Source organism: Canis lupus, chromosome 31 (assembly GCF_003254725.2).
Source record: "Canis lupus dingo isolate Sandy chromosome 31, ASM325472v2, whole genome shotgun sequence".
NCBI lineage: Eukaryota > Metazoa > Chordata > Mammalia > Carnivora > Canidae > Canis > Canis lupus.
The window spans coordinates 10,548,739-10,575,306 of NC_064273.1; the positions used below are offsets into that span (position 1 = coordinate 10,548,739).

General features: G+C 34.3%; 1 protein-coding gene and 1 long non-coding RNA gene across 14 annotated transcripts in view; both read right to left on the bottom strand.

Annotated features, from left to right (window-relative positions):
* Nucleotides 1-26,568, bottom strand: part of ROBO2 (roundabout guidance receptor 2) — a 1,648,622-nt gene that overhangs the window by 748,468 nt on the left and 873,586 nt on the right. The gene's annotated exons all lie outside the window — the stretch shown is intronic.
* LOC112661615 (uncharacterized) overlaps nucleotides 1-26,568 on the bottom strand; it is a 139,237-nt gene that overhangs the window by 97,939 nt on the left and 14,730 nt on the right. The window contains exon 1 of one of the 2 annotated variants that reach the window (XR_007407624.1): nucleotides 3,388-3,476. The exons of the other annotated variant lie outside the window; for it this stretch is intronic. This is a non-coding gene — a long non-coding RNA (uncharacterized LOC112661615). Of the gene's footprint in view, nucleotides 1-3,387; nucleotides 3,477-26,568 lie in introns of those variants that run through there. 2 annotated transcript variants of the gene reach the window in all.

A 26,568-nucleotide genomic window follows, 5' to 3' on the forward strand; every position in this document is an offset into this window, starting at 1 on the left:
GAAATTGATGTTAACATTTTCTATTAAAAGAAATATAATGAATCCTCAAGTATATCCTGGATACCTTTCTGTCCCATTGAACAGCATTAAATAAAATGTTCCCCAAAATTGAGCTTCAGTAATCATGCCCTCTTAAAATTTAAGTTTCAATGGGCTAAATTTTTCTTAAATCCAAGCTAAGATGAACACAAACAAATAAAGCAAAAGAAGCAAAATTAATGTGTGACATTCTACAATGCACATAAACCTCTCATATAAAATGGTCTTATCTGGAAGATGATCCCTGAGCCTGTTTGCCTCAGGAGCACACACAACTCAACAGCCTGAGCCTGCTATCTGTATAATGTATAAATGCCCGATTAACCTATATTTCTTACTAAAGTAAGAAATGGATGCCTTATGACAGCCCAAATGACAAGTTTTTCACTGAACAGGATTTCCCTGGAGAACAAAGGTTAAACTGATAGTCCATTATATGCCATTTCCTACCGTCTTACAAAATAACAGTAATTTAGGCCAGTGTTAATACTCTTCAACATATAAACACTTAATAAATGTCTGTTGAATTGAACCAAAGCCCTCCTTCCTTTCCTTGCTTAAATATAAGTGGTGGTCATGCTTTTCAGTTAAAATGTAGCTACTGTCTGGTTGTGAGACAGTACATTATATATTCCAAGTCACTTAGTGACTTTACCCTGGTAAGTCACTAGAAATGGCTGAACAATTAACATATAGTTCATTAAATGAGTAAGATCAGGCCCTTGAGTAAATCCCAGGGCACTGAAAGTAGTGGTTGAGATGTGCAGGTGCGTCTACTTATAGCTAGTGTGGATTATGAAAATTATCCTACTTTTCTCTTATTCATCCTGATTACACATAAACAATCACTCTCGTTCTTCATTTGTTTTTTATTTGCCAAAAATAAAATAACTCGTAGATCTATGGCAGGAAAGATTCATGTATGGTTTCAGGTTTAAACCATAAGATACTATTTGAGAATTAAATGTAAAGAAGAAATATAGATGAAATACTTAAAATGGCTAACTAACAAAGATGGTCCTCAATATTTCTCTGATCACAGAGTCTTGGATAGTGCTACATTTATCACTATTAGTTCCCAAATGAATTAATTTTGTTTTATGGTAAATTAATAAAAGTAACTTTTTGGCATATAATTGAGGTTTGTCAGCAATAATATTTTTAAATAATAATTATATTTAGAATTCTAAACTTGGAGTAAAAATAAGCACAAAATAATGTTTAAACAGCCTAAGTTTTATGGCAAAGGCCTTATGTGATTGATAACATAATCATGGCAAATATAAGTAGTGTTCTTCTAAATACTTTGTTTTATCTTCAAAATATGAAGTTAAATAATTATTATAAAGCTAAACCTTATGTGCATTCCTTCTTGTCTCTTCTTTCTTTCTTTCCTGCTTTTAAAAGTAGTTGAAGCTGCTTACCCATATGGAGCAGTAAAAATACATAGAATATTCCTTACCACTTTGAATCTGGATGTTCTTTGAAAAACTCATGGACTTCTCTTTCTTTGATCAAATCAAATGGAGTGAAACATGCACCCTCAAGACAGTTTTTAGGTAGGAAAAGATCAAATAAAAGCAATTACACTATAATTTGGCTGGTAAGCCTTGAAATAAGGAGCCTATTGAGAAGCGCTTTCATACTCCAACTCCTGCATAAGTAGCCCAATTTTTATGTTTAAATTAATATAATCATACTGAAGTACCTACTAAAATTCACACTAGCTATAATTGATCCTAAAATTCTACCTGCAGGAATAAAATGTCTCTTAATTCAAAATGTAATATAGCATTTGAATGAAAAATGAATTAGATTAGCCCTGCTTGAAATAATCTGGGTATGTATAGCTGGATATTCCTTATAGCTCTTAAAATTTCATTCTATACCTATAAACAAGTTTGTCTATCTACGATGGGCCAGCCTAACCAATACTAGTGACAAAAATATCAGTGACCCCTATTTGATAATCTGGAATAATATAGAAAGTTCGGTGTAATAAGTCTGGTTATATTACCTTAGTGATCTGATCTCTACCCTTAAGCAACCTAGACTATGGTAGACCATAGAAGATTAACTCAAGATTTATGTGTCAGAGAATATGTGCTCTGCCTAGTGAGAGCAGTGGTACTCAATGCATGGTCCACGGACCAACGATTGTCCACAAATTGTTTGTTACCAGTTCACAGTGTGTTAGGCACAAAACTTGAGAGTAGGCATTGATAGCAATTTAATAGTTATTTGCTGCTGCTGATTCTAACAATAATTGAAGAACTGGGGGGCTCCTGACTGGCTCAGTTGGTAGAGCATGCAACTCTTGATCTTGGGTCATGAGTTTGAGCCCCATACTGGGTGTAGAGATTACTTAAAAATAAATAAATAGTCAAATGTTTAAGGATATCTGCATCTGCAGCAGATTGATCACAAAAAAATAATTTATATGGCTTTGCCTTTTTAATTATCTATACTTCATTTGATTGTACTATACAAAATATTGGGCCAAAACAAAATGTAAAAAGAAAAACAAATTCACAAAAAATGGTGTGGATGATATGCTTGCCTATACTTTTGGATATATATTTTAAAATGAAAAGAAAAAGCACAGGGTAGAACTAGCATATTCTCCAGGGAAAATAAACTTCATTCTTGACATTTTTAATGACAGCTCAATTGCTCAATAATTTAAATTCTGATTTTCTTCCATTCCAACAGTGCTTTCAATTTAGCTATGCTAAATCTATTAGTTAGACAAGTATCATATTGTGCATTATTAAAATTTGTCTTGACCTTCAAAAACTGCAAGGTAGTTCACATTGTTATTTGCCATTTCTAGTTATTTTAGTGCAAGTCTATTCTTAGGTTGTTTTTACAACACGGATGGAAAACAGTATTTCAGAAGTTTAGATCATTATAAAGATTGATTTTAATTGTTTATGTTTATATATACATACACACATTTTTGATAATCTATTTAGCTAATTGTTAAGAAAGAAAACATTTTGGGGGGCTGCAGATATCAAAGTGAAACACAAATCACTATCAAAGGATAGACAAACTGCTTTTTGTGTATGGCAAATTGCTGCTCATATGTGAAGACCTGCATGTACCTACACACATACAGTGACAAAATTTTTTGATGAATGTCAAAATAGAGGCACACACTGGGAGTAAGAAATGCTATGATGTCAAGTTGAGTTTCTGGCAATTCTACCTTAGAGACATAATGGATGAGAAAAAATGGAACATGGCATATGAAATACAGAGACTAAGAGATTCTTGTGATTAGTTCTGTGATGTCTGTGGAATAATTTTCCTATTCATCAAGATAAAGTGAAGGAAGTTTGGTACCTTAACTGATATTCTGGAGCAAAACGATTGAAGTGAGAAATTATTCAATCTCCTTTCTTTCATACAGTGAGGAATATTTTACTGAAAATATAAATCAAGAAAAATATCCTTAATATTATAAAACAACAATCAAATTTGTAAACTCAAGAAACTGCAGATGTGTAGCCATCAAATAAAACATATTGTGAATGACAGAGTTCCTCTATTTGTCTTAAGCATTTACATTTTTTTAAATCCATGACCCAGATCCTATTAAATAAGTGAGCCCATTCTGGAGAAGGATTCTATTCAACTCAGTAGAATGACAAGTAGTAGATTACTGCACCAGGGGACTGCACTGGGCCCTTGGGAAATGTGCTCTCACCTGGAAACATGCATTCTTTTGTACTAGAAACATTTACATTTCATGACAGAATTTCTTAAGTCTCATCAGGATTATTTTCATTTTGAGAACAAAAATCTTGTTAAACATTAAGAAAAGACAATTTAGTAAAAGGTAATTTAACTATATTCTTCAAGTATAGATTGAAATATCCTGAAGTTTTGTGTTCTTCTTGCTTGAAACATTGCTTGGTGGAGGTAGGTATTTTCTTTACAGGCATAACATGCATTATTATAATACTTATATATAATAATATATTTAACTTCAGATATTTAACAGCTCAACAAACCTTTACTGAGTACCCACTTATACTGTAGACAAACAGAAGCCCAACAGTTACCCATGGCATTCACAGTCATAGAGGGAAAAATATATATAAAATGCCTCTTACAAGACAACAGATTAAGTTCTGCAGTAGAATGTATGATGTATACAGATGCAGTGATCTATGGGGGATGAAGATGAAGGAGAGCAACTCAACCTGATTTAAAACAACAACAACAAAACTGGGAAAGTAATATCTGAGCTGAATCTTGAAGAACATTAAAAAAAAAACTAGCAAAAAACTAATAGGAAAGTAATGTCTGAGCTGGATTTTGAAGGACATAAAAGGGGAGGAAAAAATTTCATGATCTTTTGACATAGCATGTACAAACCCACAAAGACAAATAAATGAACAGCAACCTCAAGAGATTGCAAATAATTTGATGTGGCTGCAAGACAAAGTACAAAGACTGTTGGGAGTGAAGTTTATATAATTAGGCTGATGTTCATTACTGAGTACAATTTTTGCCCTTTCTAACAAAATTGCAAATATTATAGTGTGGGATAGGTTAAGGAAGAATTTGAGATGAGAGTTTCAATGATAAGGTGTGTGTTCTAGAAAGTTGAATCTATCAGCAATGTGGAGACCAAATTTTATAGCATTTGCCTTTTTGGAATGATGACATTAAACTAGGTCAGTGACAATGGCAATGGAGAAGAGGAAAAATATGGGAAACTATTAAAATTATAATTTATAAGATAATAGATATTGGAGACCACTCATTAAATCACCAAAAAGATAAACATATCAAATGATGGGTTTGTTAATTAACTAGGTGAGGGGAGTCTTTAAACACATATACAAAGTATGTGTATAATCACCATGATATACACTTTAAACGTGTTACAATTTTATGTGTCAATTATAATTCAATAAAGTTGAAATTAGAAAAGCGAAAACACTATTCTCCTCTTCTATGTCAATTTTTAGATGAAAACCAGGCCACCTAGAATAGACATCATTCCCAAGCTTTCTCTGTGGTTGCATTTAACCACATGACTACATTCTGGCTAATGGGATATAAGAGAAAGTCAGGGAATAATTCCTACCTACAGGATGGAAAGCTTGCTTGTTTTGTTTGTTTGTTTGTTTGTTAAATCTCTTCCTTTTAATTGCTGCCGAAACTACAAGCATGATTGCTGAACTCATCTGCTTCCTTGAAGTCTCTTTTTTAGGAAGAGGAAACAGTGACTGACAAGAATCGAGTTTCTGGAGATATAAAAAACAAATTAATGATAATACTTAAGCCATTTCTACTCAAGGTCTATGTTTCACTTGTAATAAAACTTCCTAATGATAATACCAATTAGAAGTGGAGGCAAGGAGAAAAAGCAAGTAGGGATTTCTAGCTTCGATGATTACCAACCTTAATAAGTGAGCTAAAATTCATATTCCGAGGGAAGATACTGACATTGGATTTAGGAATTTTGGCTTAAAAATACCATAGTGATTTTAAAAGGTAGTGGTTTAGTAAGTGGTAACCAGACTAAGTCACCAATCTGGAATTCATGGGAACGGCTGAAAATAAAGATTTGAGTTGTATAAAAAATATGTGCAGTGGACATGTAGCCTTGACAATAGATATTACGGCTTTGGAGACCACTCAGAGGACATAAGAGAGCTGAGAGAAGAGCTGTAGGGAGATCCAATGTGTAGGTTCTGAATGAAAGAAGAGAGGCAGAGCAAGAGGAAAATAAGCAATAGTGATGATGGTGGTGCTGGTGGTCCTGGCAGTAGTAACAATAGTAGTAATCAAATTGTTTCCTAGGTCATTACTAGATGTTGGGCACTGCCATGAGCACCTTACATGTATTAACACTTTCAATACTCAAAACAACCCTATTAGGTAGTACCTAAAATCACAAGTTAAATACTATTGTTACCCTCATTTTAAAGGAAACAGGCACAAAGAAGTTAGGTGAATTGCCCAGTATTAGTCGGTGGTGGGATCCATTAGCCTGGCTCTGGTGCCCTTCCTCTTGACTCTTCTGTCCTACTTTCTCAAGGCAGATGGAGATGTCCAAAGGGTTTTGAAGAAACTCTTAGTGCTATCATGGCGGAGAAAGGGTGAGGATTCAAAAATGATGAAGTTGTTGGCTCTTACTAATATTATAGAGAAGTCAGGGGAAGAGGGAAAGAAAGGACTCAATTTGAAATTTTGGAAGTCACCAGTAATTTGGTCGAGAACTCTGTTAGTGGAATGATGGGTCAAAGTTTGATATGGATGGGCTGATGAGAAAGTTCATGCCTTCCTTTCATCAGACACACATTAATTAAGTGCTGTTTTAAAAAAGTAAATGAGGCAATGGAGAGAAAGGGCACACCATTCATCCATGCATTAAAAGTGAGGGGCTGTGAGAAAAAAAAGATAGGGACAAAGACATTTAAAAAGTTTGTTGTTAGATCACAGAGACTTAAGTATGATTTATCATACGTAGTAAAGAAGTCATTATACTGAAAACATGGAAGAAAGATGGAAAACTAATGGGCCAAGTTGTAAGAAAAGAGGCCAGACGATGGCGTCAATGGGTTATGTGTCAGGATTAGCCTGAGGCACGTGAATGTGAATTTCCTCATGTTACAGGAGTAGTACAAAATAAAGACTACCCCAAAGTAATGCATTCTTACATATGTTCTGAGAACAAAGAAAAGGAACAAAACCAAAAAAGACCCAGAGGACAGCATGCACCATAAAAATAGTATGGGGATAATTATCATTAAGCTTGGTTTTAAGCATTAGCTTGGCCACAAATTCATGGACAGAACTCTTGTTTAGAATTCTGATCCCTCAATTTTCTTATTTGTGAGTGGCCCTACTGAAATAATATTTTTGCATAAAAATGGCAATAAAAAGCCTCTGAGAAAAGAATATGCTCCGTGTATTTATTATCATCAAGGGAAACATGAAGACATGGCGTTGTGAGAAAAATACCAGGTGTCAGTCAGCTATGCCACATCCATGCAGTGTCCTTGAAAGCAAATCATGCAGCCACATGGGATCTTTATCACTTCTTTCATAAAATAAGGATAATTGTCCTTAGATCAAACACTTGCTTGAGGATCAAACTAAAGGACTCACACAATTTTTTTTTTTATAATATAAATCACTACACAAAGGCAAGCAATTCTTTTGGGAATCATGAAATAGCATTTGTAACACAAGATAATAACAGCACAACAAATGATGGATAGCATTTATGTCCAAATATCTCAGTGGTGGTCAGAGGTAGACTTGCCACAGATGTCACATCTGGTTTCCTTCTTGTTCTGATGAGTCACACTTAATTTTAAACAGCAAGGGAGTTCTGTGAACAAAGGAAGTGGTCTAGGGAATCATGACACTGCTGGACAGAGAATGGTTAACTTCCATATGCTATCCCACAGAACAAGGAGAAGATGCGTGGCCACCACTGGTGGGGGAGGGAAAAGATGTTGCCTGAGATTGTTTCTGCCTAGTTATGGGAAATCTTTGTGCTTTCCCCATGTGGTCTCTGCCACATCCTCATGGACCCCCATGGTGAGGCTCTCGGGAGAGATGAATAGAAACAGGCCAGGGCAGGAAGGCAGACAGAATGTAGGAGAGGAAGTGGTGAGGTACCAGCGACAAGGAGGAGGGAAAGATTGGGGTAGGAGGGGAGGAAGCAGAGCTCTGGGGAGGCAGGAATCATCAGACGGTACTGCTGTACACACTCTACCTGGGCTGGGATATGGAGGGGTGAGCCCAGAGCAGAACAGTAGAAACGTCACTCAGCAAAATAGTCCATGTGGACTATTCACAATGACATTTCACTTCTGTATGTGTCTAAAACTTCAGAATATCTAATATTCAAGACTTAAAAATCTATTGCACACAAAGACTTAAAAGTTTTGTATATTCACTATCTTGATAATAATGACCTTTCCCCCTTTGAAAGCCATGTATTCTTTGGCCAGAATTTCTTTTCTCTCTGCTATCACGGGCCTTTATCACTTGACCTCTCTTTGCTCTTACCTCACAAAGCAGATGCTCATTGCTCATGGAGTCAACCCGTTTTTATGCAACTGATGCCCAAATTCAAAATTTGGAACTCAGAACCTCATTCACACCATGGAATCTTGTTTTTAATGGCCTATATATTTTCCTTGATTTTTACTGACCTCTACCTATACCCGTTTTTTCCAAAAATCCCATCATGCTTCATGAGACAAATGCCTCTCCTTTCCTCACTCCAATTACACTGACACTGTGCTTTTTATCTTCAGGAGAGAAATTGTGGGATTATCAAGGCCTGCATTCAACATTCTTCTCACTGCTTAACAACATTAACACCATACATACGTGGGCTCTTTCTTATTCCACATATGAGCTACTGTAACAGCTTAAATGCATTCTCTTTTTTTCCTTAATCATTGTTTGCGTTGTGTCACCTTCCCATTCTAAACACTGTAATAGTTCTTAGCAGGTCTTCTACAACTTTACTTTCGATATCAAATCTTCTCATTACTCATGACATGGTTGGAAATTAATTTTTTTTATTTGCTCATGAGAGACACACAGAGAGAGGCAGAGACACAGGCAGAGGGAGAAGCAGGCTCCACTCAGGGAGCCCAACGTGGGACCTAAAACTGGGACCCCAGGATCACACTCTGAGCCAAAGGCAGATGCTCAACCACTGAGCCACCCAGGCGCCCAGGAAATTAATGTTTTAAAAAAGTATTTACTAAAAAAAAAAAAAAAAAAAAAAAAAGTATTTCCTGAGTTTCTGTTCCCTGTTGGCACTCTGATAAGGGAAATAAGTGGCACAGTCCTGTTCTCTCCAGGAGTTTAAGATCTACATTGATGTAGATGAACAGTGCAGCTCGTGCTATGCTAGAAGTATGCAAATAGTATAATGGGAATCTTGAGAATGAGGACTTAATAGAAACTTGGGCCACAAAGGAAAATTTTCAAAAGAAGTGGAAGAATGAGCTGAGTCCTAAAAGACAAATAGGAATTATTGGTGGGAAAGATAAGAGATGAAGATATTTTAGGCATGAGGATCAGTAGCTTGAGGATACATGGATATTTTTAAGGAACACTAAATTGCTTTTTTTATGGTTCAAGTAAAATGTATAGCTATAAAACAAAAGAAGTAGGCTGGGGTCAAATTATGAGCGACCTTGTGGACAAGTCTAAGAAATATTCATTTTATGCTGAAAGCAATGGGAAGCTGTCAGAAGATTTTAGTTAAGATAATGAGTTTTGTGGTCATATTTGTGTTTTGGAAAATGCCTAGCAACAGAGTTGAAACCCTCGGAAGGAATGATACTGAAGTAGAGAAAATAAGTTTAGAAGTTTGGGTCTCTCACAAAGTCTTGGGAAAACTTACCACTAACAACCCCCACTACCACCACCACAGGGAGAAAAAAACACTTGTTCACAATCAATGCGGAAACCCAATGGGCCAACAAAATTATTTTTGGTAGTGAAGATGGATTAAAATAAAAAAAAACATTTCAAAATATGTGTCTACTTTGCAAAACATAGAAATCAGCATTTCATAAGTGAGTAAAAATAAATCCTTTGAATTCAGTAACAGGCTAGGGAAATGCCCTCTAATTCCCATGGTTTTCTCTTCTAATCTGTTAGATATTTTTCTTTTCTATTTTATTTATAGATAATTAAGAATAGAGATTCATTAATTTACTGTTACGTTATACTCAGCTTTTCAATAAAAAAATGGAGCTGGGGATTGCAGATTCTACTTCATAAGAGGATTTTAAAAATAAATTCTTAGTTTTTAACTCCTTGCATATAATATAAACCACATGTAAACAACACTATGCAGAACCAAGATTAAAGAAAATACTTGCTATGTTGAATTGCTGAATGTGTATGTTGTTCTGAACACTCCTTCCCTATTTAATTTCTGCAATCTGTCTGCCAGTACAGGCTTCTTAATCATTTGCTGTACTGTGTTTTCATCTAGAAGACTTCTGTGTATTTTATAGAAGACCAATAGATAGCCAGCACCATATTTAAATATAGTGTGGTAGATCAGTATCATCATTTTCTAAAAACTTGTTAGAAATAAAAAAATATTGAGCCCAACCCAATTCTTAGAGAATAAGAATCTCAAGGGTTATGGCTCAGAAACCTGAATTTTAGCAAGCTTTCCAGATAAGTCTTATGTATCTTTAATTTAAGAAGAACTGTGGTAAAGGATCAATACAAAAGCAGAATAATCTAAAGGAAGTTAATTAAAATATTAAGTTTGCTGCTGTGAATGTCTCAAGTTTTAACAGATAATCACAAATATCCACTAAAATTGTACCAAATCTGTATCGGCTCTGGTTGAACCAACTGTGTCTTCTTATTCATGTGACAATGATCTACAGGAAATATACCCCACTAAGTTTACGTTACCTACTCATGAGACTCCTACGTCAACAGAGATCTGATGAGCTCGTACAACAGGGGATACTAGTGCATTCAATAGAGTGTACATTCGGGATAAGAAATGGAAGGTCCTCAGAACGGACGTATTTTTTAATGTAAATTACCCAATAAAACACAAAAGTATAGTATTTTCAGTGAGTGTGAGAATAATTGTTAGTCACATTTTTTATCTTGGTTATATCAAATATTCTTATTTTATAAATTACTTGTTTGATACTGGCGATTACAATAACTTAACCAGTGGTGTAATGTGCAGAAACCGATTAGAATGCATTACGAATTAAGAAACAAAGCATTTCTTTTTCTTGATGGAAATCAAATAAAAATGTCAAACTGCTGCAATCAGACATCCTAGATATGAATATTCATTGGCAACTGTTCATGGCAGATTTATGAATTCTTTCACCTGCTGTTAGGAGGAAAAAGGAAAACATTAAATTGTCAAATAAAGCTATTAACATAAGCTAAGAGAAAAAATATATACACAGATGGATGCTGATCTTGGAATTATGCAATCTTATAAAAAAAAAGACCTATTTCTTTTATATTGTGAAAACATTACTTTTATGCATGCAGATTGCAAAGGTCTGAGATTTGAACTCCGTATCCATGAGCAGCCCCCTGTCCTATGGCTCATGGAGGACAGTGAAACCAACATCTATCACCTTGTCATGGGAAAGCCACATGTAAAGATACTCATTAACAATCTAAGTCATACTTAGAACGTCTGCCTCATTCCTTTAGCAACATCTATATCAACAGCCCCACACACTGAACTATTTTGCCCTCAAGAAAAGCTTTTGATTAAATTAGAGGATATAATTTAAATGGATGATAACAAACTACTTCAGTGGATTTGTTTGCAAGGTTTAGTAATGAGAAACCATATAAAATGTTTGTTTAGGCATGTTGGGTTACTTATTTAACCATGTGTGAATTTCAGTTAATTTGTGGAACACGGTTCTCATGAGCATTTTTAGTGCTTCCTGATTGTTACCAGGGTTGGAATTCTACAAAAACATAACATTTCCTGGAGCACTTCAGCATTTTCATTTATAGGCAAGGAAAGGAGGCACAGAAGCAATAAAAACTACACTTCAAATATTTCATTATTTTTTCATATACAATTTGATTCTTGTTTGGTTCAGATATTTTTTGGCTTATCTTTTAGACTCCTTTCAGGTTATTATCTCTGACATAGTCTTTTAAATAGCTATATAATTTTTTCCCCTTTTAGTTTATAGTTTAAATAAATACATATTTAACACTAATGGGCTCTTTCATGTTAATTGAATAAAATAGTAATGGAACTCTTAGGCCAAGAAGACTTGGGTTGTATTACACCCAATAATCATAAGATTTCAAACAAATATTTAGCAAAGCAATCATGGCATTTTTTCTACAAGACAAGCATTTGAAGAGAATTGCAGAGATCTGAACGTTACTTTTCCTCAACTATGCCAGCAAGTTAAACTAGAAGTCATCTGAATGTATTCCCAACACATTGATTTGGTTGACAAAACCAAAGTAAATGGTGTTGAATCCTTAAAAGTTTGCATTATCACATTTATACATTGTTGGTGGAAGTGTAAATTAATGTTGTCTATGGAGAAGAATTTGCTAACATTTGCTATGGGGGATAATTCATCCAACATATAAAAATTAAATATGCATACACTATTTATGCCAGCAATTCCATTTCAAGGAATTGAACATATAAAAGTTTTCTACATTCAGAAGTATTCATTGCATCATAGTTTGCAGCAGCAAATGATTGAAAGCAATCTAAATGTCTATTAATAGGAGACAGATTAAATAAATCATCGTTAACTCACACAATGGATTATTTGAAGACATTAGAAGAATAAGGTAGTTCTAAATGTACTAATATGGACTGATCTTTAACGTGTATTTTTAAATTAAAACAGTAAGCTACAAAATGTGTACAATATACTCTAATTTTAATGTAAGATACAGAGAGAGATTTGAATCTATTTTTCTGTTTATCCATTTATCTGTGCATCTGTCTGGGATATGCAAGAGACTCAAAGCAATGATTGTCTCTACTCAGTGAGTGGGGTAGGAATACACATACTTTTCATTCTAAATCTTTTTGCATTTTAAAAATATTTATGATGTGAATGTACTCAGTACATTATGATATTTATGATGTGAATGTACTAAGTAAATTTAAGAAATAAAAATTTAATTGTAAATGATTCATTTATAAAAGTATGCCACAACATGAAAAGGTATGGATTAGGGTAGTCATAGAATAAACAACCATATCCTAAAGATTAAAACATTGTGCATTAGGAACAGTTAGGGATATCCTTCCTGTGGCCTTTTCTTATTTATTTTTTTATCCAATCAGTAATACTTCTATCTTAAAATTTTACAGATGATGCTACACTTTTAGATTTGATTATGTTATAGGTCTTCTCCTCCCAAGATTGCACACATGCAAACAGCCACAAATTTGCAATAAATTCAGGGGACTTATTTATTGTATCCATTCCAATGCTATCCATGGATCCCTAATGCTCCATGAATCTTGAGACAACAAGCCTTTATTTAAATAATGACATAAGTATAGAAACTAAGTATCATTCATTTTCATTCTCAAATCATATATGAAAAATGACTCATATCACTTTGAGTAAGACCTCAAAAATAATTTACATGTGTTAAATTGAAATTTGTGATTATAATCTAAGCCCAACTAACTTCTGAAAAACAATACATTTACAGTCCCAAATGGCCATCTTACCAACATTTTTTTAGTCATTTTGTATTTTGGCAGCATTTTCATCATCACTGAAAAACTAAAAAATACAAGCCTGAGAGAGGGAAAAATACCTCAATAATAAGAAATTGTTATTATAGCCCAAGAGTTAAAGAATAACAATATAGAGATTGTGTGGTTTTAAAAAGATTGCTTGATACTAGTTTAAAGGGTGTGAGGCCTGATGTTATTTTAAGATATAAATTTCTCTCTCTCTCTTACATATATGTATATATATCCAGAAATAAACCTAAAAGAGTAGTCACTAAGCTAGTATGTCTTTGAATGCACATGATTCCTTAACAATTACTCTAAATTGTTTAAATAACATATTTCCCGGGAAACATCTGATATTGTTTTTATGTACATGTATATGGACTTTCTTTTAGTATTATATTTACAATAATCAATACATTTTTAAAATAATAATAGTGAGTACAACATCACTGCTAAGTACACAGGTAAAGCACATAGAGGATGTATTTACTAATGAAATTTTGTAGTTACTACAACATAATGAAAGATATTTAATCACATCGTATATATGTTATTCTTAATACAGTATCACTATTCTTTCAGATTGGGGCTTTGATATGGAGGTTTCCATTAGTTATTTTTATGGGTTTGTTTGAGCTTCTCATTTTCTCTTAAAACATTTGAAAAGTAGCATAACATCTCTTTCCTGTGACCTCTTCTGACAAATTAAATATTCAACAACCCTGAAGCATTCATTACCCTTGAGATGACATCATGATCTCAACAACACTCCTTTAGGCAAATCAACATAATTACCACACATCTAGAACATACAGAGATTCTTCTTAGACAAGGCAGTAAGAGCCTCTGCTATTAAGAGGTCAAAATTAGGTTTAAATGGCACAGGTCGTAGATTCAGCACTTTACTTAATATCTGGGTAATAAATATAGGTTCCCCTTAATTAATAAATGCAGAAAGACAAAGCTATGAAATCTACATTTATAGAATATTATGGGAAAGAATATTCTATAACATCAGTTTTGGATATCAAAGCATTGACCAAAATACCTTTCCCCCTCAGTTTTTTAAAGGAACAAAGGTAGCTGATATATAAACTGAAGCACCTCCTAATTAGTGTCCCATTTAAGGAGACAAAGGGATATGTTCACTCACTGTTGATGGAGTTTTATTGGCTTATCTGATTATACAGCTAGACATCTTAACTCAGGTCTTATTTGTAGTGGATCCAGATATCCTAATGATACCCTAATGAGTATCTGAAAACAACAATAAGAACAGCAGCAGTATTCACAAACAAACCCTTATACAGAATTTGTTATGTGCCAAGAACTATTCTACTTGTGTTTTTAGATTTTTTAGTTTATTTATTTCCTTACAGCGACTTCATGATGGGGGTAATATAATAATTATTTTTCAAATAAGCTTTATTTATTTATTTAATTGTATTTTTTTAAATGATTTTATTTATTTATTCACGAGAGACAGAGAAAGAGAGAGGCAGAGACACAGGCAGAGAGAGAAGCAGGCTCCATGCAGGGAGCCTGATGTAGGACTTGATCCCCGTCTCCAGGATCATGGCCCGGACTGCAGGTGGCGCTAAACCGCTGCGCCACCAGGGCTGCCCAGATTTATTTATTTTGAGAGAGAAAGAGAAAATGAGTGAGTGAGAGGAGAGGCAAAGGGAGAAGGAGAGAGAATTTCAAGCAGACTCCCTGCTGGGCATCTCAATACCCTGAGATCCTGACCAGAGCTGAAATTGAGAATCAGTTTCACTGAGGTGAGGAGGAATTTACTTATCTTCTCAAGGTCACAGAGCTTGTGGGGAATTTAAATCCAAACAAAGGAAATTTAAAGCTCTTTTAAATATAGTGATTATAAGACTATATTTAAAGTGGTGTTATTTGACTATTTTATGATTTTACTCTACAGTTTTTCTTTCTATTAATTTAAGTCTAATCAATATCTCAACTTCCTTGACCTGTTTCTATTTAAATGCTTCTAAGGTCTTTAACAGTCAGCTCTTCTGACTAATTTTCAGATTTCCTATCTACCATGAAGCCTTCCCTGAAAACTTATTTATAAGTGACTTTAAAGTATGTGACTGAAAATACTCACTTGATATCATTTATGCCCAATTACATATTCACATATTACTGAAATTTTTAGGTATTATTTCTTCGTCAGGGTTAGTTGTCTAATTTAATTTTTTTTTATCATTCCAAGCAGCTCTATCCAGTATAATTTTCTTCATGATGGGAATATTCTATAATTGTACCAGGCAATACAGTCTGCACTAAATACATGATGGCTATTGAACACTTGATGTGGCTAGAGAGATAGGACAATTTAATTTTTATTTTATTGAATTTTAATTAATTTAAATTTAAAGTTAGTCACATGTGGCTAGTAGCTGCTTATTAATAATGTACATCTATAGTGATATATGAAGAGTACATATTTAATAAATTCTGTGGAATAAATGAATAAGTGAATGAATGCATACACAAAACTTTTCAGGTACTTAAGAAATAACCATCTGCACCTAAATTTTCATTTTCAAAAGTATGACAGACCATTTATGGGAGCAAGCCTTCTAGAGATTTATAATAGTAGAATCATAAAGTTGGCTTAGAAAATCTAGGGCAGCCCGGGTGGCTCAGCGGTTCAGTGCCATCTTCAGCCCAGGGCATGATCCTGGAGACCTGGGATCGAGTCCCACATCTGGCTCCCGGTGCATGGAGCCTGCTTCTCCCTCTTCCTCTCTCTCTCTCTCTCTCTCTCTCTCTCATGAATAAATAAATAAAATCTAAAAAAAAAAAAAAATCTAGATCACTCAGCGATCCAAACCCTTATTTGATAGATAATAGACAAGGTAAGACAAGTTTCCTTTTTTCAGAGCTAGATTGTGAAGAATCAAGGACTGGAGCTCAGGTACTTTTGTTCTTTGGGCAGTAATATTTGCCATAATTAAAATTTTATGAGTAATTAACCTCTGTATATAATCTCCCCATGAGGTTGTAAGCTTAGTCTATTGTTCTGTTTTGGAGTTGCCTGGGTGTAGGGAGACCCTGAGGCAAGGATTAGAATACAGGTGGTTTACTTGCAAGGTATGAAGCAAGAATACCAGTAGAAAAGTGATATAGGGAAGGTTGGGCAGCAATGAAAATTATCAAGACAGATACTATGGGAACTAGAGCTTGGATCCATGAGGAAAATTCTGGATATAGTTTAAAATGAATACTTCAGGGACGCCTAGGTGGTTTAGTGGTTGAGCATCTATCTGCCTTCGGCTCAGGGCATAATTCTGGAGTACTGGGATCAAGTCCCACATCGGGCTCCCTGCATGGAGCCTACTTCTCCCTCTGCCTATGTCTCTGCCTCTTTGTCTTTCTGTCTCCATGAATAAATAAATAAAATGCATATTTTAGAGTTATCCCAGTTTGGCAAAGGGAGGTGCCAAATGAGGCAGTATTTGTCTACTCTCATCAATCAAAACTCCCAGCTTTTGGAAATCAGTAGAGTTCAGTGATGAAGCAAGGCCAAAGACATATTAATGGGACATCTCCAGTTTGTGTTCTGCTGTTCACTTGATTTTTAGTGCAGATCCAAACTATAGTAATTGTTCAATTAATAAGATTATATATAGTTCTTTTCATCATAAATCATGGAATCTTAATATGACCTTTTGAAGATAAAAATACTTGTGTCTCAGGAGCTAACATAGTGTCTAGCACAAAATAAGTGATTTACAAATAAGTTAAGTTAGCCTTAATTTAATCTTGTCAACATAATAGACAAAAGAACAACAAAATATTTGATACTTTACTGCTTCTCAGCAGTAAATACTAAGTGATTGTCAACTATCTGTTTCTAAATAATTGTAAATCAACTAATTATTCCTCACCACAATGCTGTGTTAGATATACCATTTATTACCATATTATACTACAATAAAACATAAATAGGGTTTTATGTGTTTTCTTTTGAAAAAATATATAAATTATTATATTTTCAAAATAGTATTTATAATTTAATGCATTATTTTTTTCCTAACATGTGAGCTCTTTTATATTGGAAACATTTTTGGTTTTGGAAGCTGGAGATGGAAGCCTAAGGATTTTGATTTCTCTTACACATTACTGTGTTTAACATTAGCTGCAAAATTAGTTGTTTTCTGAAGTATACAATACAGATGTGGCCATGAAAGAAAGAGTTTAGGAGAATATATAAAGTTGGAAAAAAATATATACTACTACTCTTGTTTATTTTTCCAAAGAAGAGATTCCAAGACACTTGCTATCACCATCTATAATACACACTGAGCTCCTTGATATAGTAGATGTGATTCTTACTATATTTCCTTGACTTTATTTCATTTTTTGAAGAAAATCTTTTTATTAATCACAACATGAAACTGACATGACACTCCATTAGGATTAAGCCAGCATAAATAATGCTGTTACAGAATTATACTCTTCACATCCACTTCAGAAGAAAATATTACCTTACTGGAGCCTTCTAAAAGGTTTTTATGGAATTATTTCAGTAAACCTTTCCTCTTTCAAAAGTAAATAGCAATATATATTCTCAAACTATGCTACAAAACAGTTAGTAAGGTTACCTTAAAATCTGTAATAATAACTGGCAGGAGTAGGATTATTCTGATTCGATTCTTCAGAAGCACTGGCCTCGAGTAACATCTGTCAGAAACATGATGTTGTTGGTTGAGCACTTCTGGTTGTTTGCAATCTTTGGGTAACTCTTCTTCTCCACTTTATGTCCAACCTTGGTATCACAGTGACTCTCATCAAGCTCAAGAATATCTGCCTTTGTAGAATGGCCAAATAATAGCTTCTAGGCCTCTACACTCCCTGAAGAAGAGATACCCACCTTCATTCCAGCCTCTGTTCCATTTCCTGCCTGCTGGAGCTACATTTTCAACGAACTCCGCTTCATGTGCCCAGCTGTGCTGCTCTCCACAGGTGGCCCGGCAGCTGTTTCAGTGCAGCGGTCTCTCAGTCTGGAGACATCGGTCAGCACACGTTGTCTACCATGGCCTGGATTATCTGCTGCAGGTCATCTCCTCCATTCCCAGATGCAGCAGACATGACAAAATGGAAACTATTGATATGCTTCTAATTAAAACTAAAATAGTTATATACATGGGGCAGTGGTTTCTGAAGCTTGTACTAACATAGCTTGTTTACCTGATTGTGCACATCCCTCCTCGTGACCACGTTCAGTGAAGAGATTTCAGGTTGGTAACTTGAAATTCATCATGGTGGGATTATTCACACCACAGAAATCATTAGTGTCACAAATCAAGTTGCCCCCTCTCCATCCGTCATTAAACGTTTAACAGCACCGTTTCTGGGTATGCCACTATACAGCAAAGACTGTGAAGCCTCTCAGAACTCATAACTAATTTAATTCAACATCAGATTTATTCATAGAAGCACTTCACCTGTGCAATATATAATAACTAGGTAACCAAAGTGTTTTGTCTGAAACCACAACAACAAAAACACCCATATGAATCCAAAGATGAAGTATTGCTATGTTTAATGCAGGCTCTATGCTCTCACAGCATGAGAAAGTAATGATGTAGATTGGTAGTGTCCAAAATATTGCAACTAAATCTTTTTTTTTCCCTTTCATTCTAGGACCATCACAAAGTTTACAACTTTTATTTTGTTAATCAAATAACTAAAAAAAAATCTTGGTATCTCTCATCTTAATTTCATGACCAAAAGAACATTTGATACTAAAAAACACAAAATAAAAATAAAAATACAATTCTTCCTAGAAAAGAAAAATATGCATTCTTATACTACCATTTACTATGTATTAGTACAAGCTTTGGATGGGTACTTTGGAACCTGCACACGCTAATTATATTAATTTTTCATAACAACAAGTCATTGAAAGAATAAGATTCTGAAGAAAAAACAAATATCAATCTCTGAATCATGTTCAGAGCATTTCAGTTGGCAGGCAGAATGCCCAGTTGCACTGACAAAGGCCACGAGTGTCTATAGCTCTCTTAGCTGAGGATGATTTTTCAGATTATCTAAATTTCTGGCTTCCTTCCCTAAGCTCATTCAAGTACATTTCTTATGAGAAAACATTTTTTTTTTCCGTATTACTTTTATACACAGAATATATGGCAATCTCCAAACACAAGTATGTAGTCTCCTTATCAGTTATATTTCATTACAATTAATAGTCACTTTGATTAATCTCTTAGCTTCATGTACATTTCACTGAGTGTGATACTTTCTGTGATTTGGTAACATGCAGTTTCAGAATGAGCAAAATGAGAACCCCATCTAGAGACAAGGTAAATTGACTCAAGCCTGGCCTGATCAACCTGTTCTGGTAGCTGGTCTGACACATTCTGGGGTCAACACTGCCCTGTGGCCTTCAAATTATGATAAATATTATTTCAATGTCTTAAAAAATGTTCATTTATTTCCAAGTGAGACCATTATTGCTTATGCAATTACTTCTAGAAAACTATTGTCAATGTATTTAAATGTTATTTTTCTACTTATGAATATGTAACAGGAACAGTGTGTTTGTGACTTCTAATAAAAAAAAGATACATGAGAAAAAAACCAAACTCTTGTACAGTAGTAAATCAACTAAGTAGACACAAACAAGTGTGCACTTGGCATATTTAACAAAGCAGACCAATAGCTCTAAATTAACACTGAATTTGCTTCTGTAAAGGAGAATTATTATTGACATTTCCAGCTTGCGGGGCCACTGCGAGTGAATAAGTTGATTGTTGTTCAATTATTTAATTAAGTTCCAGGAAAGATGTGAATCACAAGGTCTACCAGCATTAGCACTAAATTATAGAAACAGACCAGTATTGGTCAAAAACCCAACTGCAATGATCACTGAGAATATGTTATAGATTGACTGTCTTTGTCGGCTAGTGTATTGACAAGGGAACATGTAGAAAACTAATTTTGAAGTTTTGAATTATAATGACTTCAAAAGGAATAAGGAACCATGACTAGTTCAGTGAGCTTAAGCACGTAGGCGACTTTAACTTGTATGACCTCAGAAGAGCCACTAAATAGGTACAAACATAAAGAACAAAAATATTCCCAAACCACTTTTGCCCCAGATAACATAATGAGTATTGAGAATAATAAGGTGCCAGCATTAATAGTAAATCCTGGTTTTGATTTCCATAGTCTCAGTTACCTGCAGTCAGCTGTGGTCTGGAAGCATATGATCTTCCCCCTGGAGGAGAGGTCCATGTAGGTCAATAGTAGCTTAACCCTATGTCACAATGCCTGTATTCACCTCACTTCATCTCATCATGCAGGCATTTTATCATCTCACATCATCAAAACAAGAGTGAGTACATTACAAGAAGATATTTTGAGAGACCTCATTCATACAACTTTTATTACAGTTTATCGTTATAATTGCTCTATGTTACTATTAGTTACTGCTCTTAATTTACTGTGCCTGATTAGAAATGAAGCTTTATCATAAATCTATATACATATACAGGGAATGTACAGGGCTTCATACTAACTGCAGTTTCAAGCATCCACTGGAGTCTTGGAAAAAATCCCCGTGGGTAAGGGGGAACTACAGTATTGCCTCTTCAGACTATCAATTGGAAAAACAAAAATGGAAACAAGAAATTCATTCATTTCTCAGGTTTTTAGATTTCTAAACATGCTAAGATGTTTACCATATGTACATTATGAACATAATCCAGCTAGTACAAATGGTAAGAATGTCTGCATGGTGAAATTTGGACAGAATATCATATTCATTGCAATAAGCTATAAGCAATATGTAAAATATTTCTTTCAGGGACCAATATATGTGCAAAGAATAAATATTCTGTTAATTACCAGTATGAAAGAATAACTACTTTGTTAATTCCCAGTAAGATACATATGTGTATCTGGTATCTAAATCTGTGTCTGTATCTATGTCTATATATTCTTTATGATCAATTGCATCTATCATAGAATGACAGATGTGACCAATTAAGGGAAAGCAATAGATCCAATACAATTTTATTTCTTAATGGTTTTGGTTCCACACCACATGTCAAAAGTCATCACTACATTGGGATATATTGCTTTGATTCAACTACCATTAGGTTACAGCACCGATCTATAGGATTATAGACAATGCCTTGTATTTGATTGCCCATTGCCAAGTTCAGGTGACATAAGTCATGTTCCACATTGGTTTATTCCAGACTTACTGTTAAGAATTTTAATTAGTGATTCTGATGACTGAACCATGAACATGATCATTAGTTTTGCAGATAAGTTATGAAGAGTGACATCTCCAGCACTTCAGAGGAAAAGAGTGAGAATATAAAATAACCTTAAGAATTCTACAAGTTTTCAGAATTAATTATGATAAAATTCAAGAGGAACACATAAATGTCATTGTATTATTTGAAAAAAAAATAGGGGAATATAAAAGTGAAGAAATACTGTTTGTGTATAAACATGTTTGAAGAAAGTCTGAAGCACCATAGAGAAAGGAGCTGAAAAGTCAAATATGGGCACACAATGTACTTTAAAATTTAGAGGGAAACTTAACTACTTGAATGTGGTAATAATAGTACAATGCTGTGGACAAAGGATTTGGAACAGGAGACCTGGGATTGAATCCAAGTTCCATGCTTACTAACCTCGAGATCTTGGACAAAGCCATTCTATATCTCTGAATCTCATTTGAAAAATGGAGATGTTAATAATATCTAGTTAAACTCATTAAAAATAATTGGGATAATTTATGTAAAAATATAGAGTAAGTTTTAAATCACTATATACTACTGTTGATTTTTGGAAATAATTTTTATAAAGGTAACAGTCCCTCAAATTACAGATATTTTATTCACATTGTATAGAGTTTTCAGAACCTTTAAACATTTTGAGATTTTTAGATAACATACTCTATCAGAAGGGCTTAAATGCCATTTTTTAAAATTTCTTAACCATAAGCTCATTTCTAGAACACCAATGAAAAGTAGGCATTTTCAATTGCTAAATAACCCCAACGTTGGATTTTGTTAACTATGGTATTGGAGTTTTAAGTCTTGTTTTAAGCCAAGGTTATTAGGTTCTGGCAGGCTATGAAATCTTTGATTTGTTAAGTTTTTTAAAAATAGATGACTACATTTTCATCAGTCTGAGAATCTGAGAATGTTTGTATAGGTCCAGATGACGAAGGGTTTGGATATTGTATATAAGGTCTTTCAGGGATACCGGGGAGGCATAGGCAATTAAGAGTCTGACTCTTGGTTTCAGCTTGGGTCATGATCTTGCGGTCATTAGATGGAGCCCCACATCAGGCTCCACACTCAGTTTGGAGTCTGATTGAGATTCTCTCTCTCCCTCTCCCCCTGCCTCTTTTGCTCCAGGTCCCTATCTCTTTCTCTCTCTCACTTTCAAATAAATAAATAAATTTTATAAAGAAAAATATTTCAGAGGGCCTTCGTGGTTTAATAGTATTTTTTTCCTCTGCTTCTCTTCCTTCTTCTTTTCCCTCTTCTCCTTATTCTTTCCTCCCTTCCTCCTTTCCTCTTCTTCTTCTTCTCCTCTTCCTCCTTCTCCTTCAATTTGCTATCCCTAATTCATTGCTTTCACTAGCCTAAAGCCTCTACTCTGTTGATTTCTTTCAAGTGAAGTAAACACATCTTATATTGCTAATGTATAAAGACTTAAGTTTAAAAAAAAAAAAAGACTTAAGTTTTTATGTCTCCTTTAGTCTTAGCAAAAGAAGGAGACAATGGTGGAAATGACAAACTTCTAGATTGAAAGGTGAGAAAGGAAACTAGAATTCTATACAAATCGATGTCAACTTCTGCTTTCCAGAGACACAGATGGCTTTAGGTATATAGCTGTATGCATATTATAAGGCACAAAAAATGGAACTCTAAAATCTTATTTGGGATAAAATACTTATGGAACAAATGGGATCCAGGAATAAGGTTCAGAGGAAAACTCCTGAGGAAAAGGCAAAAACTTAACCATGTAATCTTAAATTCGGTAATTTAAGCATTTTTCTTTAAAAAAATCTAAAAAAAAACTGTTCATATTTTCACTTACTACTTCTCCACTATCTGAACCCCACAACCTTGATGTGAAAAATCATTTCTTCTGATAAAATAGTTTAATTTGCATATGTCATTTACCACATATGCAGATCTTTCTATATATTCCGATTTATTGGCATGAAAATTTCACTGATCCAGAAGAATTTATATTAAAATTGCTTGGTAATATGAAATCTGTTCAGGAAGATTAGAAAACCATATTATATTCCCAAAAGATTATAGTAACATTTATAACAGTTGCATCCAAACTAACTCATGCTTACTCAATTCTGAACAATGTTACATGAAGCATTTTAACCCCAAATAAGCATGCTATTTATACAACTAATGTAAGTGTTGGGGAAACAAACAAACAAACAAAGATGCCAAAATCCCTTAGCAACAAGGAGCCACAGTACTTGTAAGGAAACTAACTTCACCAAGTCAATAAAATAACCTAAATCCATTAAATTTATAACTTCTAGACTTAGTAGATGATACGATTCAATAATACTAATATATTTTCTGCACCTGAAAGGATATCAGGTTTTTTTGTTTTTCTTCTTTTTTCTCCTGCAGTCAAACTTGCTTCAAGATTAGGGTATGCTGAATATTCCTATTCTCATTATACATCAAAATTATGTCCAACAAAATCATAGATTTTTATTGCTTGTAGTTTCTAGAACAATGTTTCTAAGATATTAGTGTCCAGACAATTCAACTGGGGATCTTGGAAAAATGCAGGTTTTAATTCAGCAGATCTGGAGTGTGGCCCTATATTTTGCATTTCTAATAAGCCACCAGATGATGTTTATTCTGCTTTCAAGTAGCAGCAAGGTCTTAGACACATGAAGAAGATATAGTTCACCAAACCTTTAAACCATCACAAAAGTTTTGATTTAAAAATCTTGCAAATCTGATGAGTTCAGTAGGAATACAAATATAATGTAGTGGGAATTATAACTGTGTCCTCAAGAAGTAGCTAAGGAAACTGAACTAAGGAAAATGTTACTAACCACAGAGGTCAATGCCCCTGCATTCCTGTCAAGAGGAAGTAATGCTTTAAATTTCTCGTTAAAACTCATAAAATATTTACTACAGCAACAATATAATGCACTATGGATGCCCTGGTACTCTATTTGGAGTCATATGGTACCTCTCAAAGCTTCTTCTGGAAGCAGATTCTGAATAAAACCTGGTATTAGTAAATACTACGTATTTTAAAAAATATTACATTAAAAATCATCAAGGACAAAATTGTGAGCAAAGGCTGTAATTGATGGCATTTAAGAAACAAATATAACTAATTATAAGATACTTCTGTATGTCAAGTGAAAATGCTATAAAGGTTGACTCACCTTCTGCTTGCTAGATTAGGAGTAGACAATGTTATCTATTTTGTTACCTTTAAATCTATGGAAAGAATAGACAGGTGGAATGAGCATTGGGTTGGGGAAGGAGAAGCTCTGAAGTAAAATTACCTCTTGGGATCAAAACCTCCATGGCCTCTGTCCTTGAGCAGCCAGATGCAGATAATAACTCACTCATATAGAACTGAAACAATGAAATGAGACCATGCAGAGAAGATCCTTAGCATGGTGCCCGTGGTTAGCAACTATAAAATTACCAGCTTCAATTATTAGCGTTCTTTTTAAAAAAATGTTATTTTATTTAAATTCAATTAATTAACATATACTCTATCATTAGTTTTAGAAGAAGAATTCGTTATTCATCCGTTGCATATAACATCTGGTGCTTATTATATCACGTGCCCTCACTTAATGCCCATCACCCAGTTACAAGTATTCTTAGCAATCGAAATTTCTGTGAAAATTACATAAACAAGGACATATGTATAAACCTTTATACACCTTTAATATGCTACTCCTAATAACCACAATAATACCAATTGCACCATTTATTGAATACATCATATCAAGCATCGTAGGAAGAGAAGTAAACAATCTTTTAACCCTCATACATGTCTGAAGTTTATATTTTATTTAAGAATTAACAAGTCCAGAAAAATAAAGTGGTTTACATAAAATCCCTAGAGTTTATGCACAGCAGAACTGGTATTTCAGCTTAGATTTGTCTAACGGCTCTTGGGGGTTCGACTAGAGTGGTGTTTAACACTGTTCCTTTGTGGTTTTGTCCTCACCTGTGAAATGTGATTAATAATGTGGACCGCACACATTGTTTTAAAAATTAAATCAAATAATGAATACTGAAAAGCCCATACGGTGCCTGGCACAAAGTTAGCAGCCAACAGACAGTCTCGACACACAGATGAGTAATGGAATGAATATTAGGTCCTGAAGTGGGTTCTGTTTACAGTAGCAACAGCTCTGGTAAGGTTTTCAGTCTTAAGACTTTGCCATCAGCTTTTCCTCTACCCCTTACCATGGTCTATGCAGAATTTCCCATCATGCCGTTGATTCTATTTAGCCAGATATAACATAACATTATTGTGGCAAAATAAGCATTCTGCCTTTTTGGGATTCCTGGCAGACTATTCCAAACACAACTTTCCTTTTGCTGATGCTGTTAATTGCACAAATGCTCACGTCATCTTGTTTAGACTGTGGTTTCATCCTGTTTTGACTATCATGTTGCCCTTATGCTGGGCTCCCTGTTGACAGACTTCAGCTGGTATGTACTGCGCCTGAGTCTGATAGGCATCAGCTGCAGCAAATAGCCAGCTTCTGCTCCAGCTAGCTGCCAGACCCAAATTTGTATGAAATTGTACTTTTAATTTGCCTTAAGAAAATATTTTTAGATTTATGTATGAAAGATGTCCTTCCATCTTGAGCATTTAGAAATGTCTGATCCTCCTTTTTCTCATATGAGCTGAATTAAGTAGCATGAAAGAAACATCAGTGGCCCTTTCTGTTATATGTTCCTATGTGGTGTCTTTTACAAAGCTACCATTTATCTTTTATTAGCACTTTTAAGGCTGATGAAATTGGATTTATTACATGTACAGTAAAAAGAGAAGACAAGGATGTCAGAATTGTTAATGTTCTCTCCTAACAACACCAAAAAAGCAATTTACTGGCCCTCACCCAAACAAATTCTATGAATGCTGGCCAATTTAAAGCAGTTTTGCTGCAACTATGCATTCCATATCTTCCATCTTGCTTCTCACTTCATATTTGTGGTTTAAGCTTATATCAATGA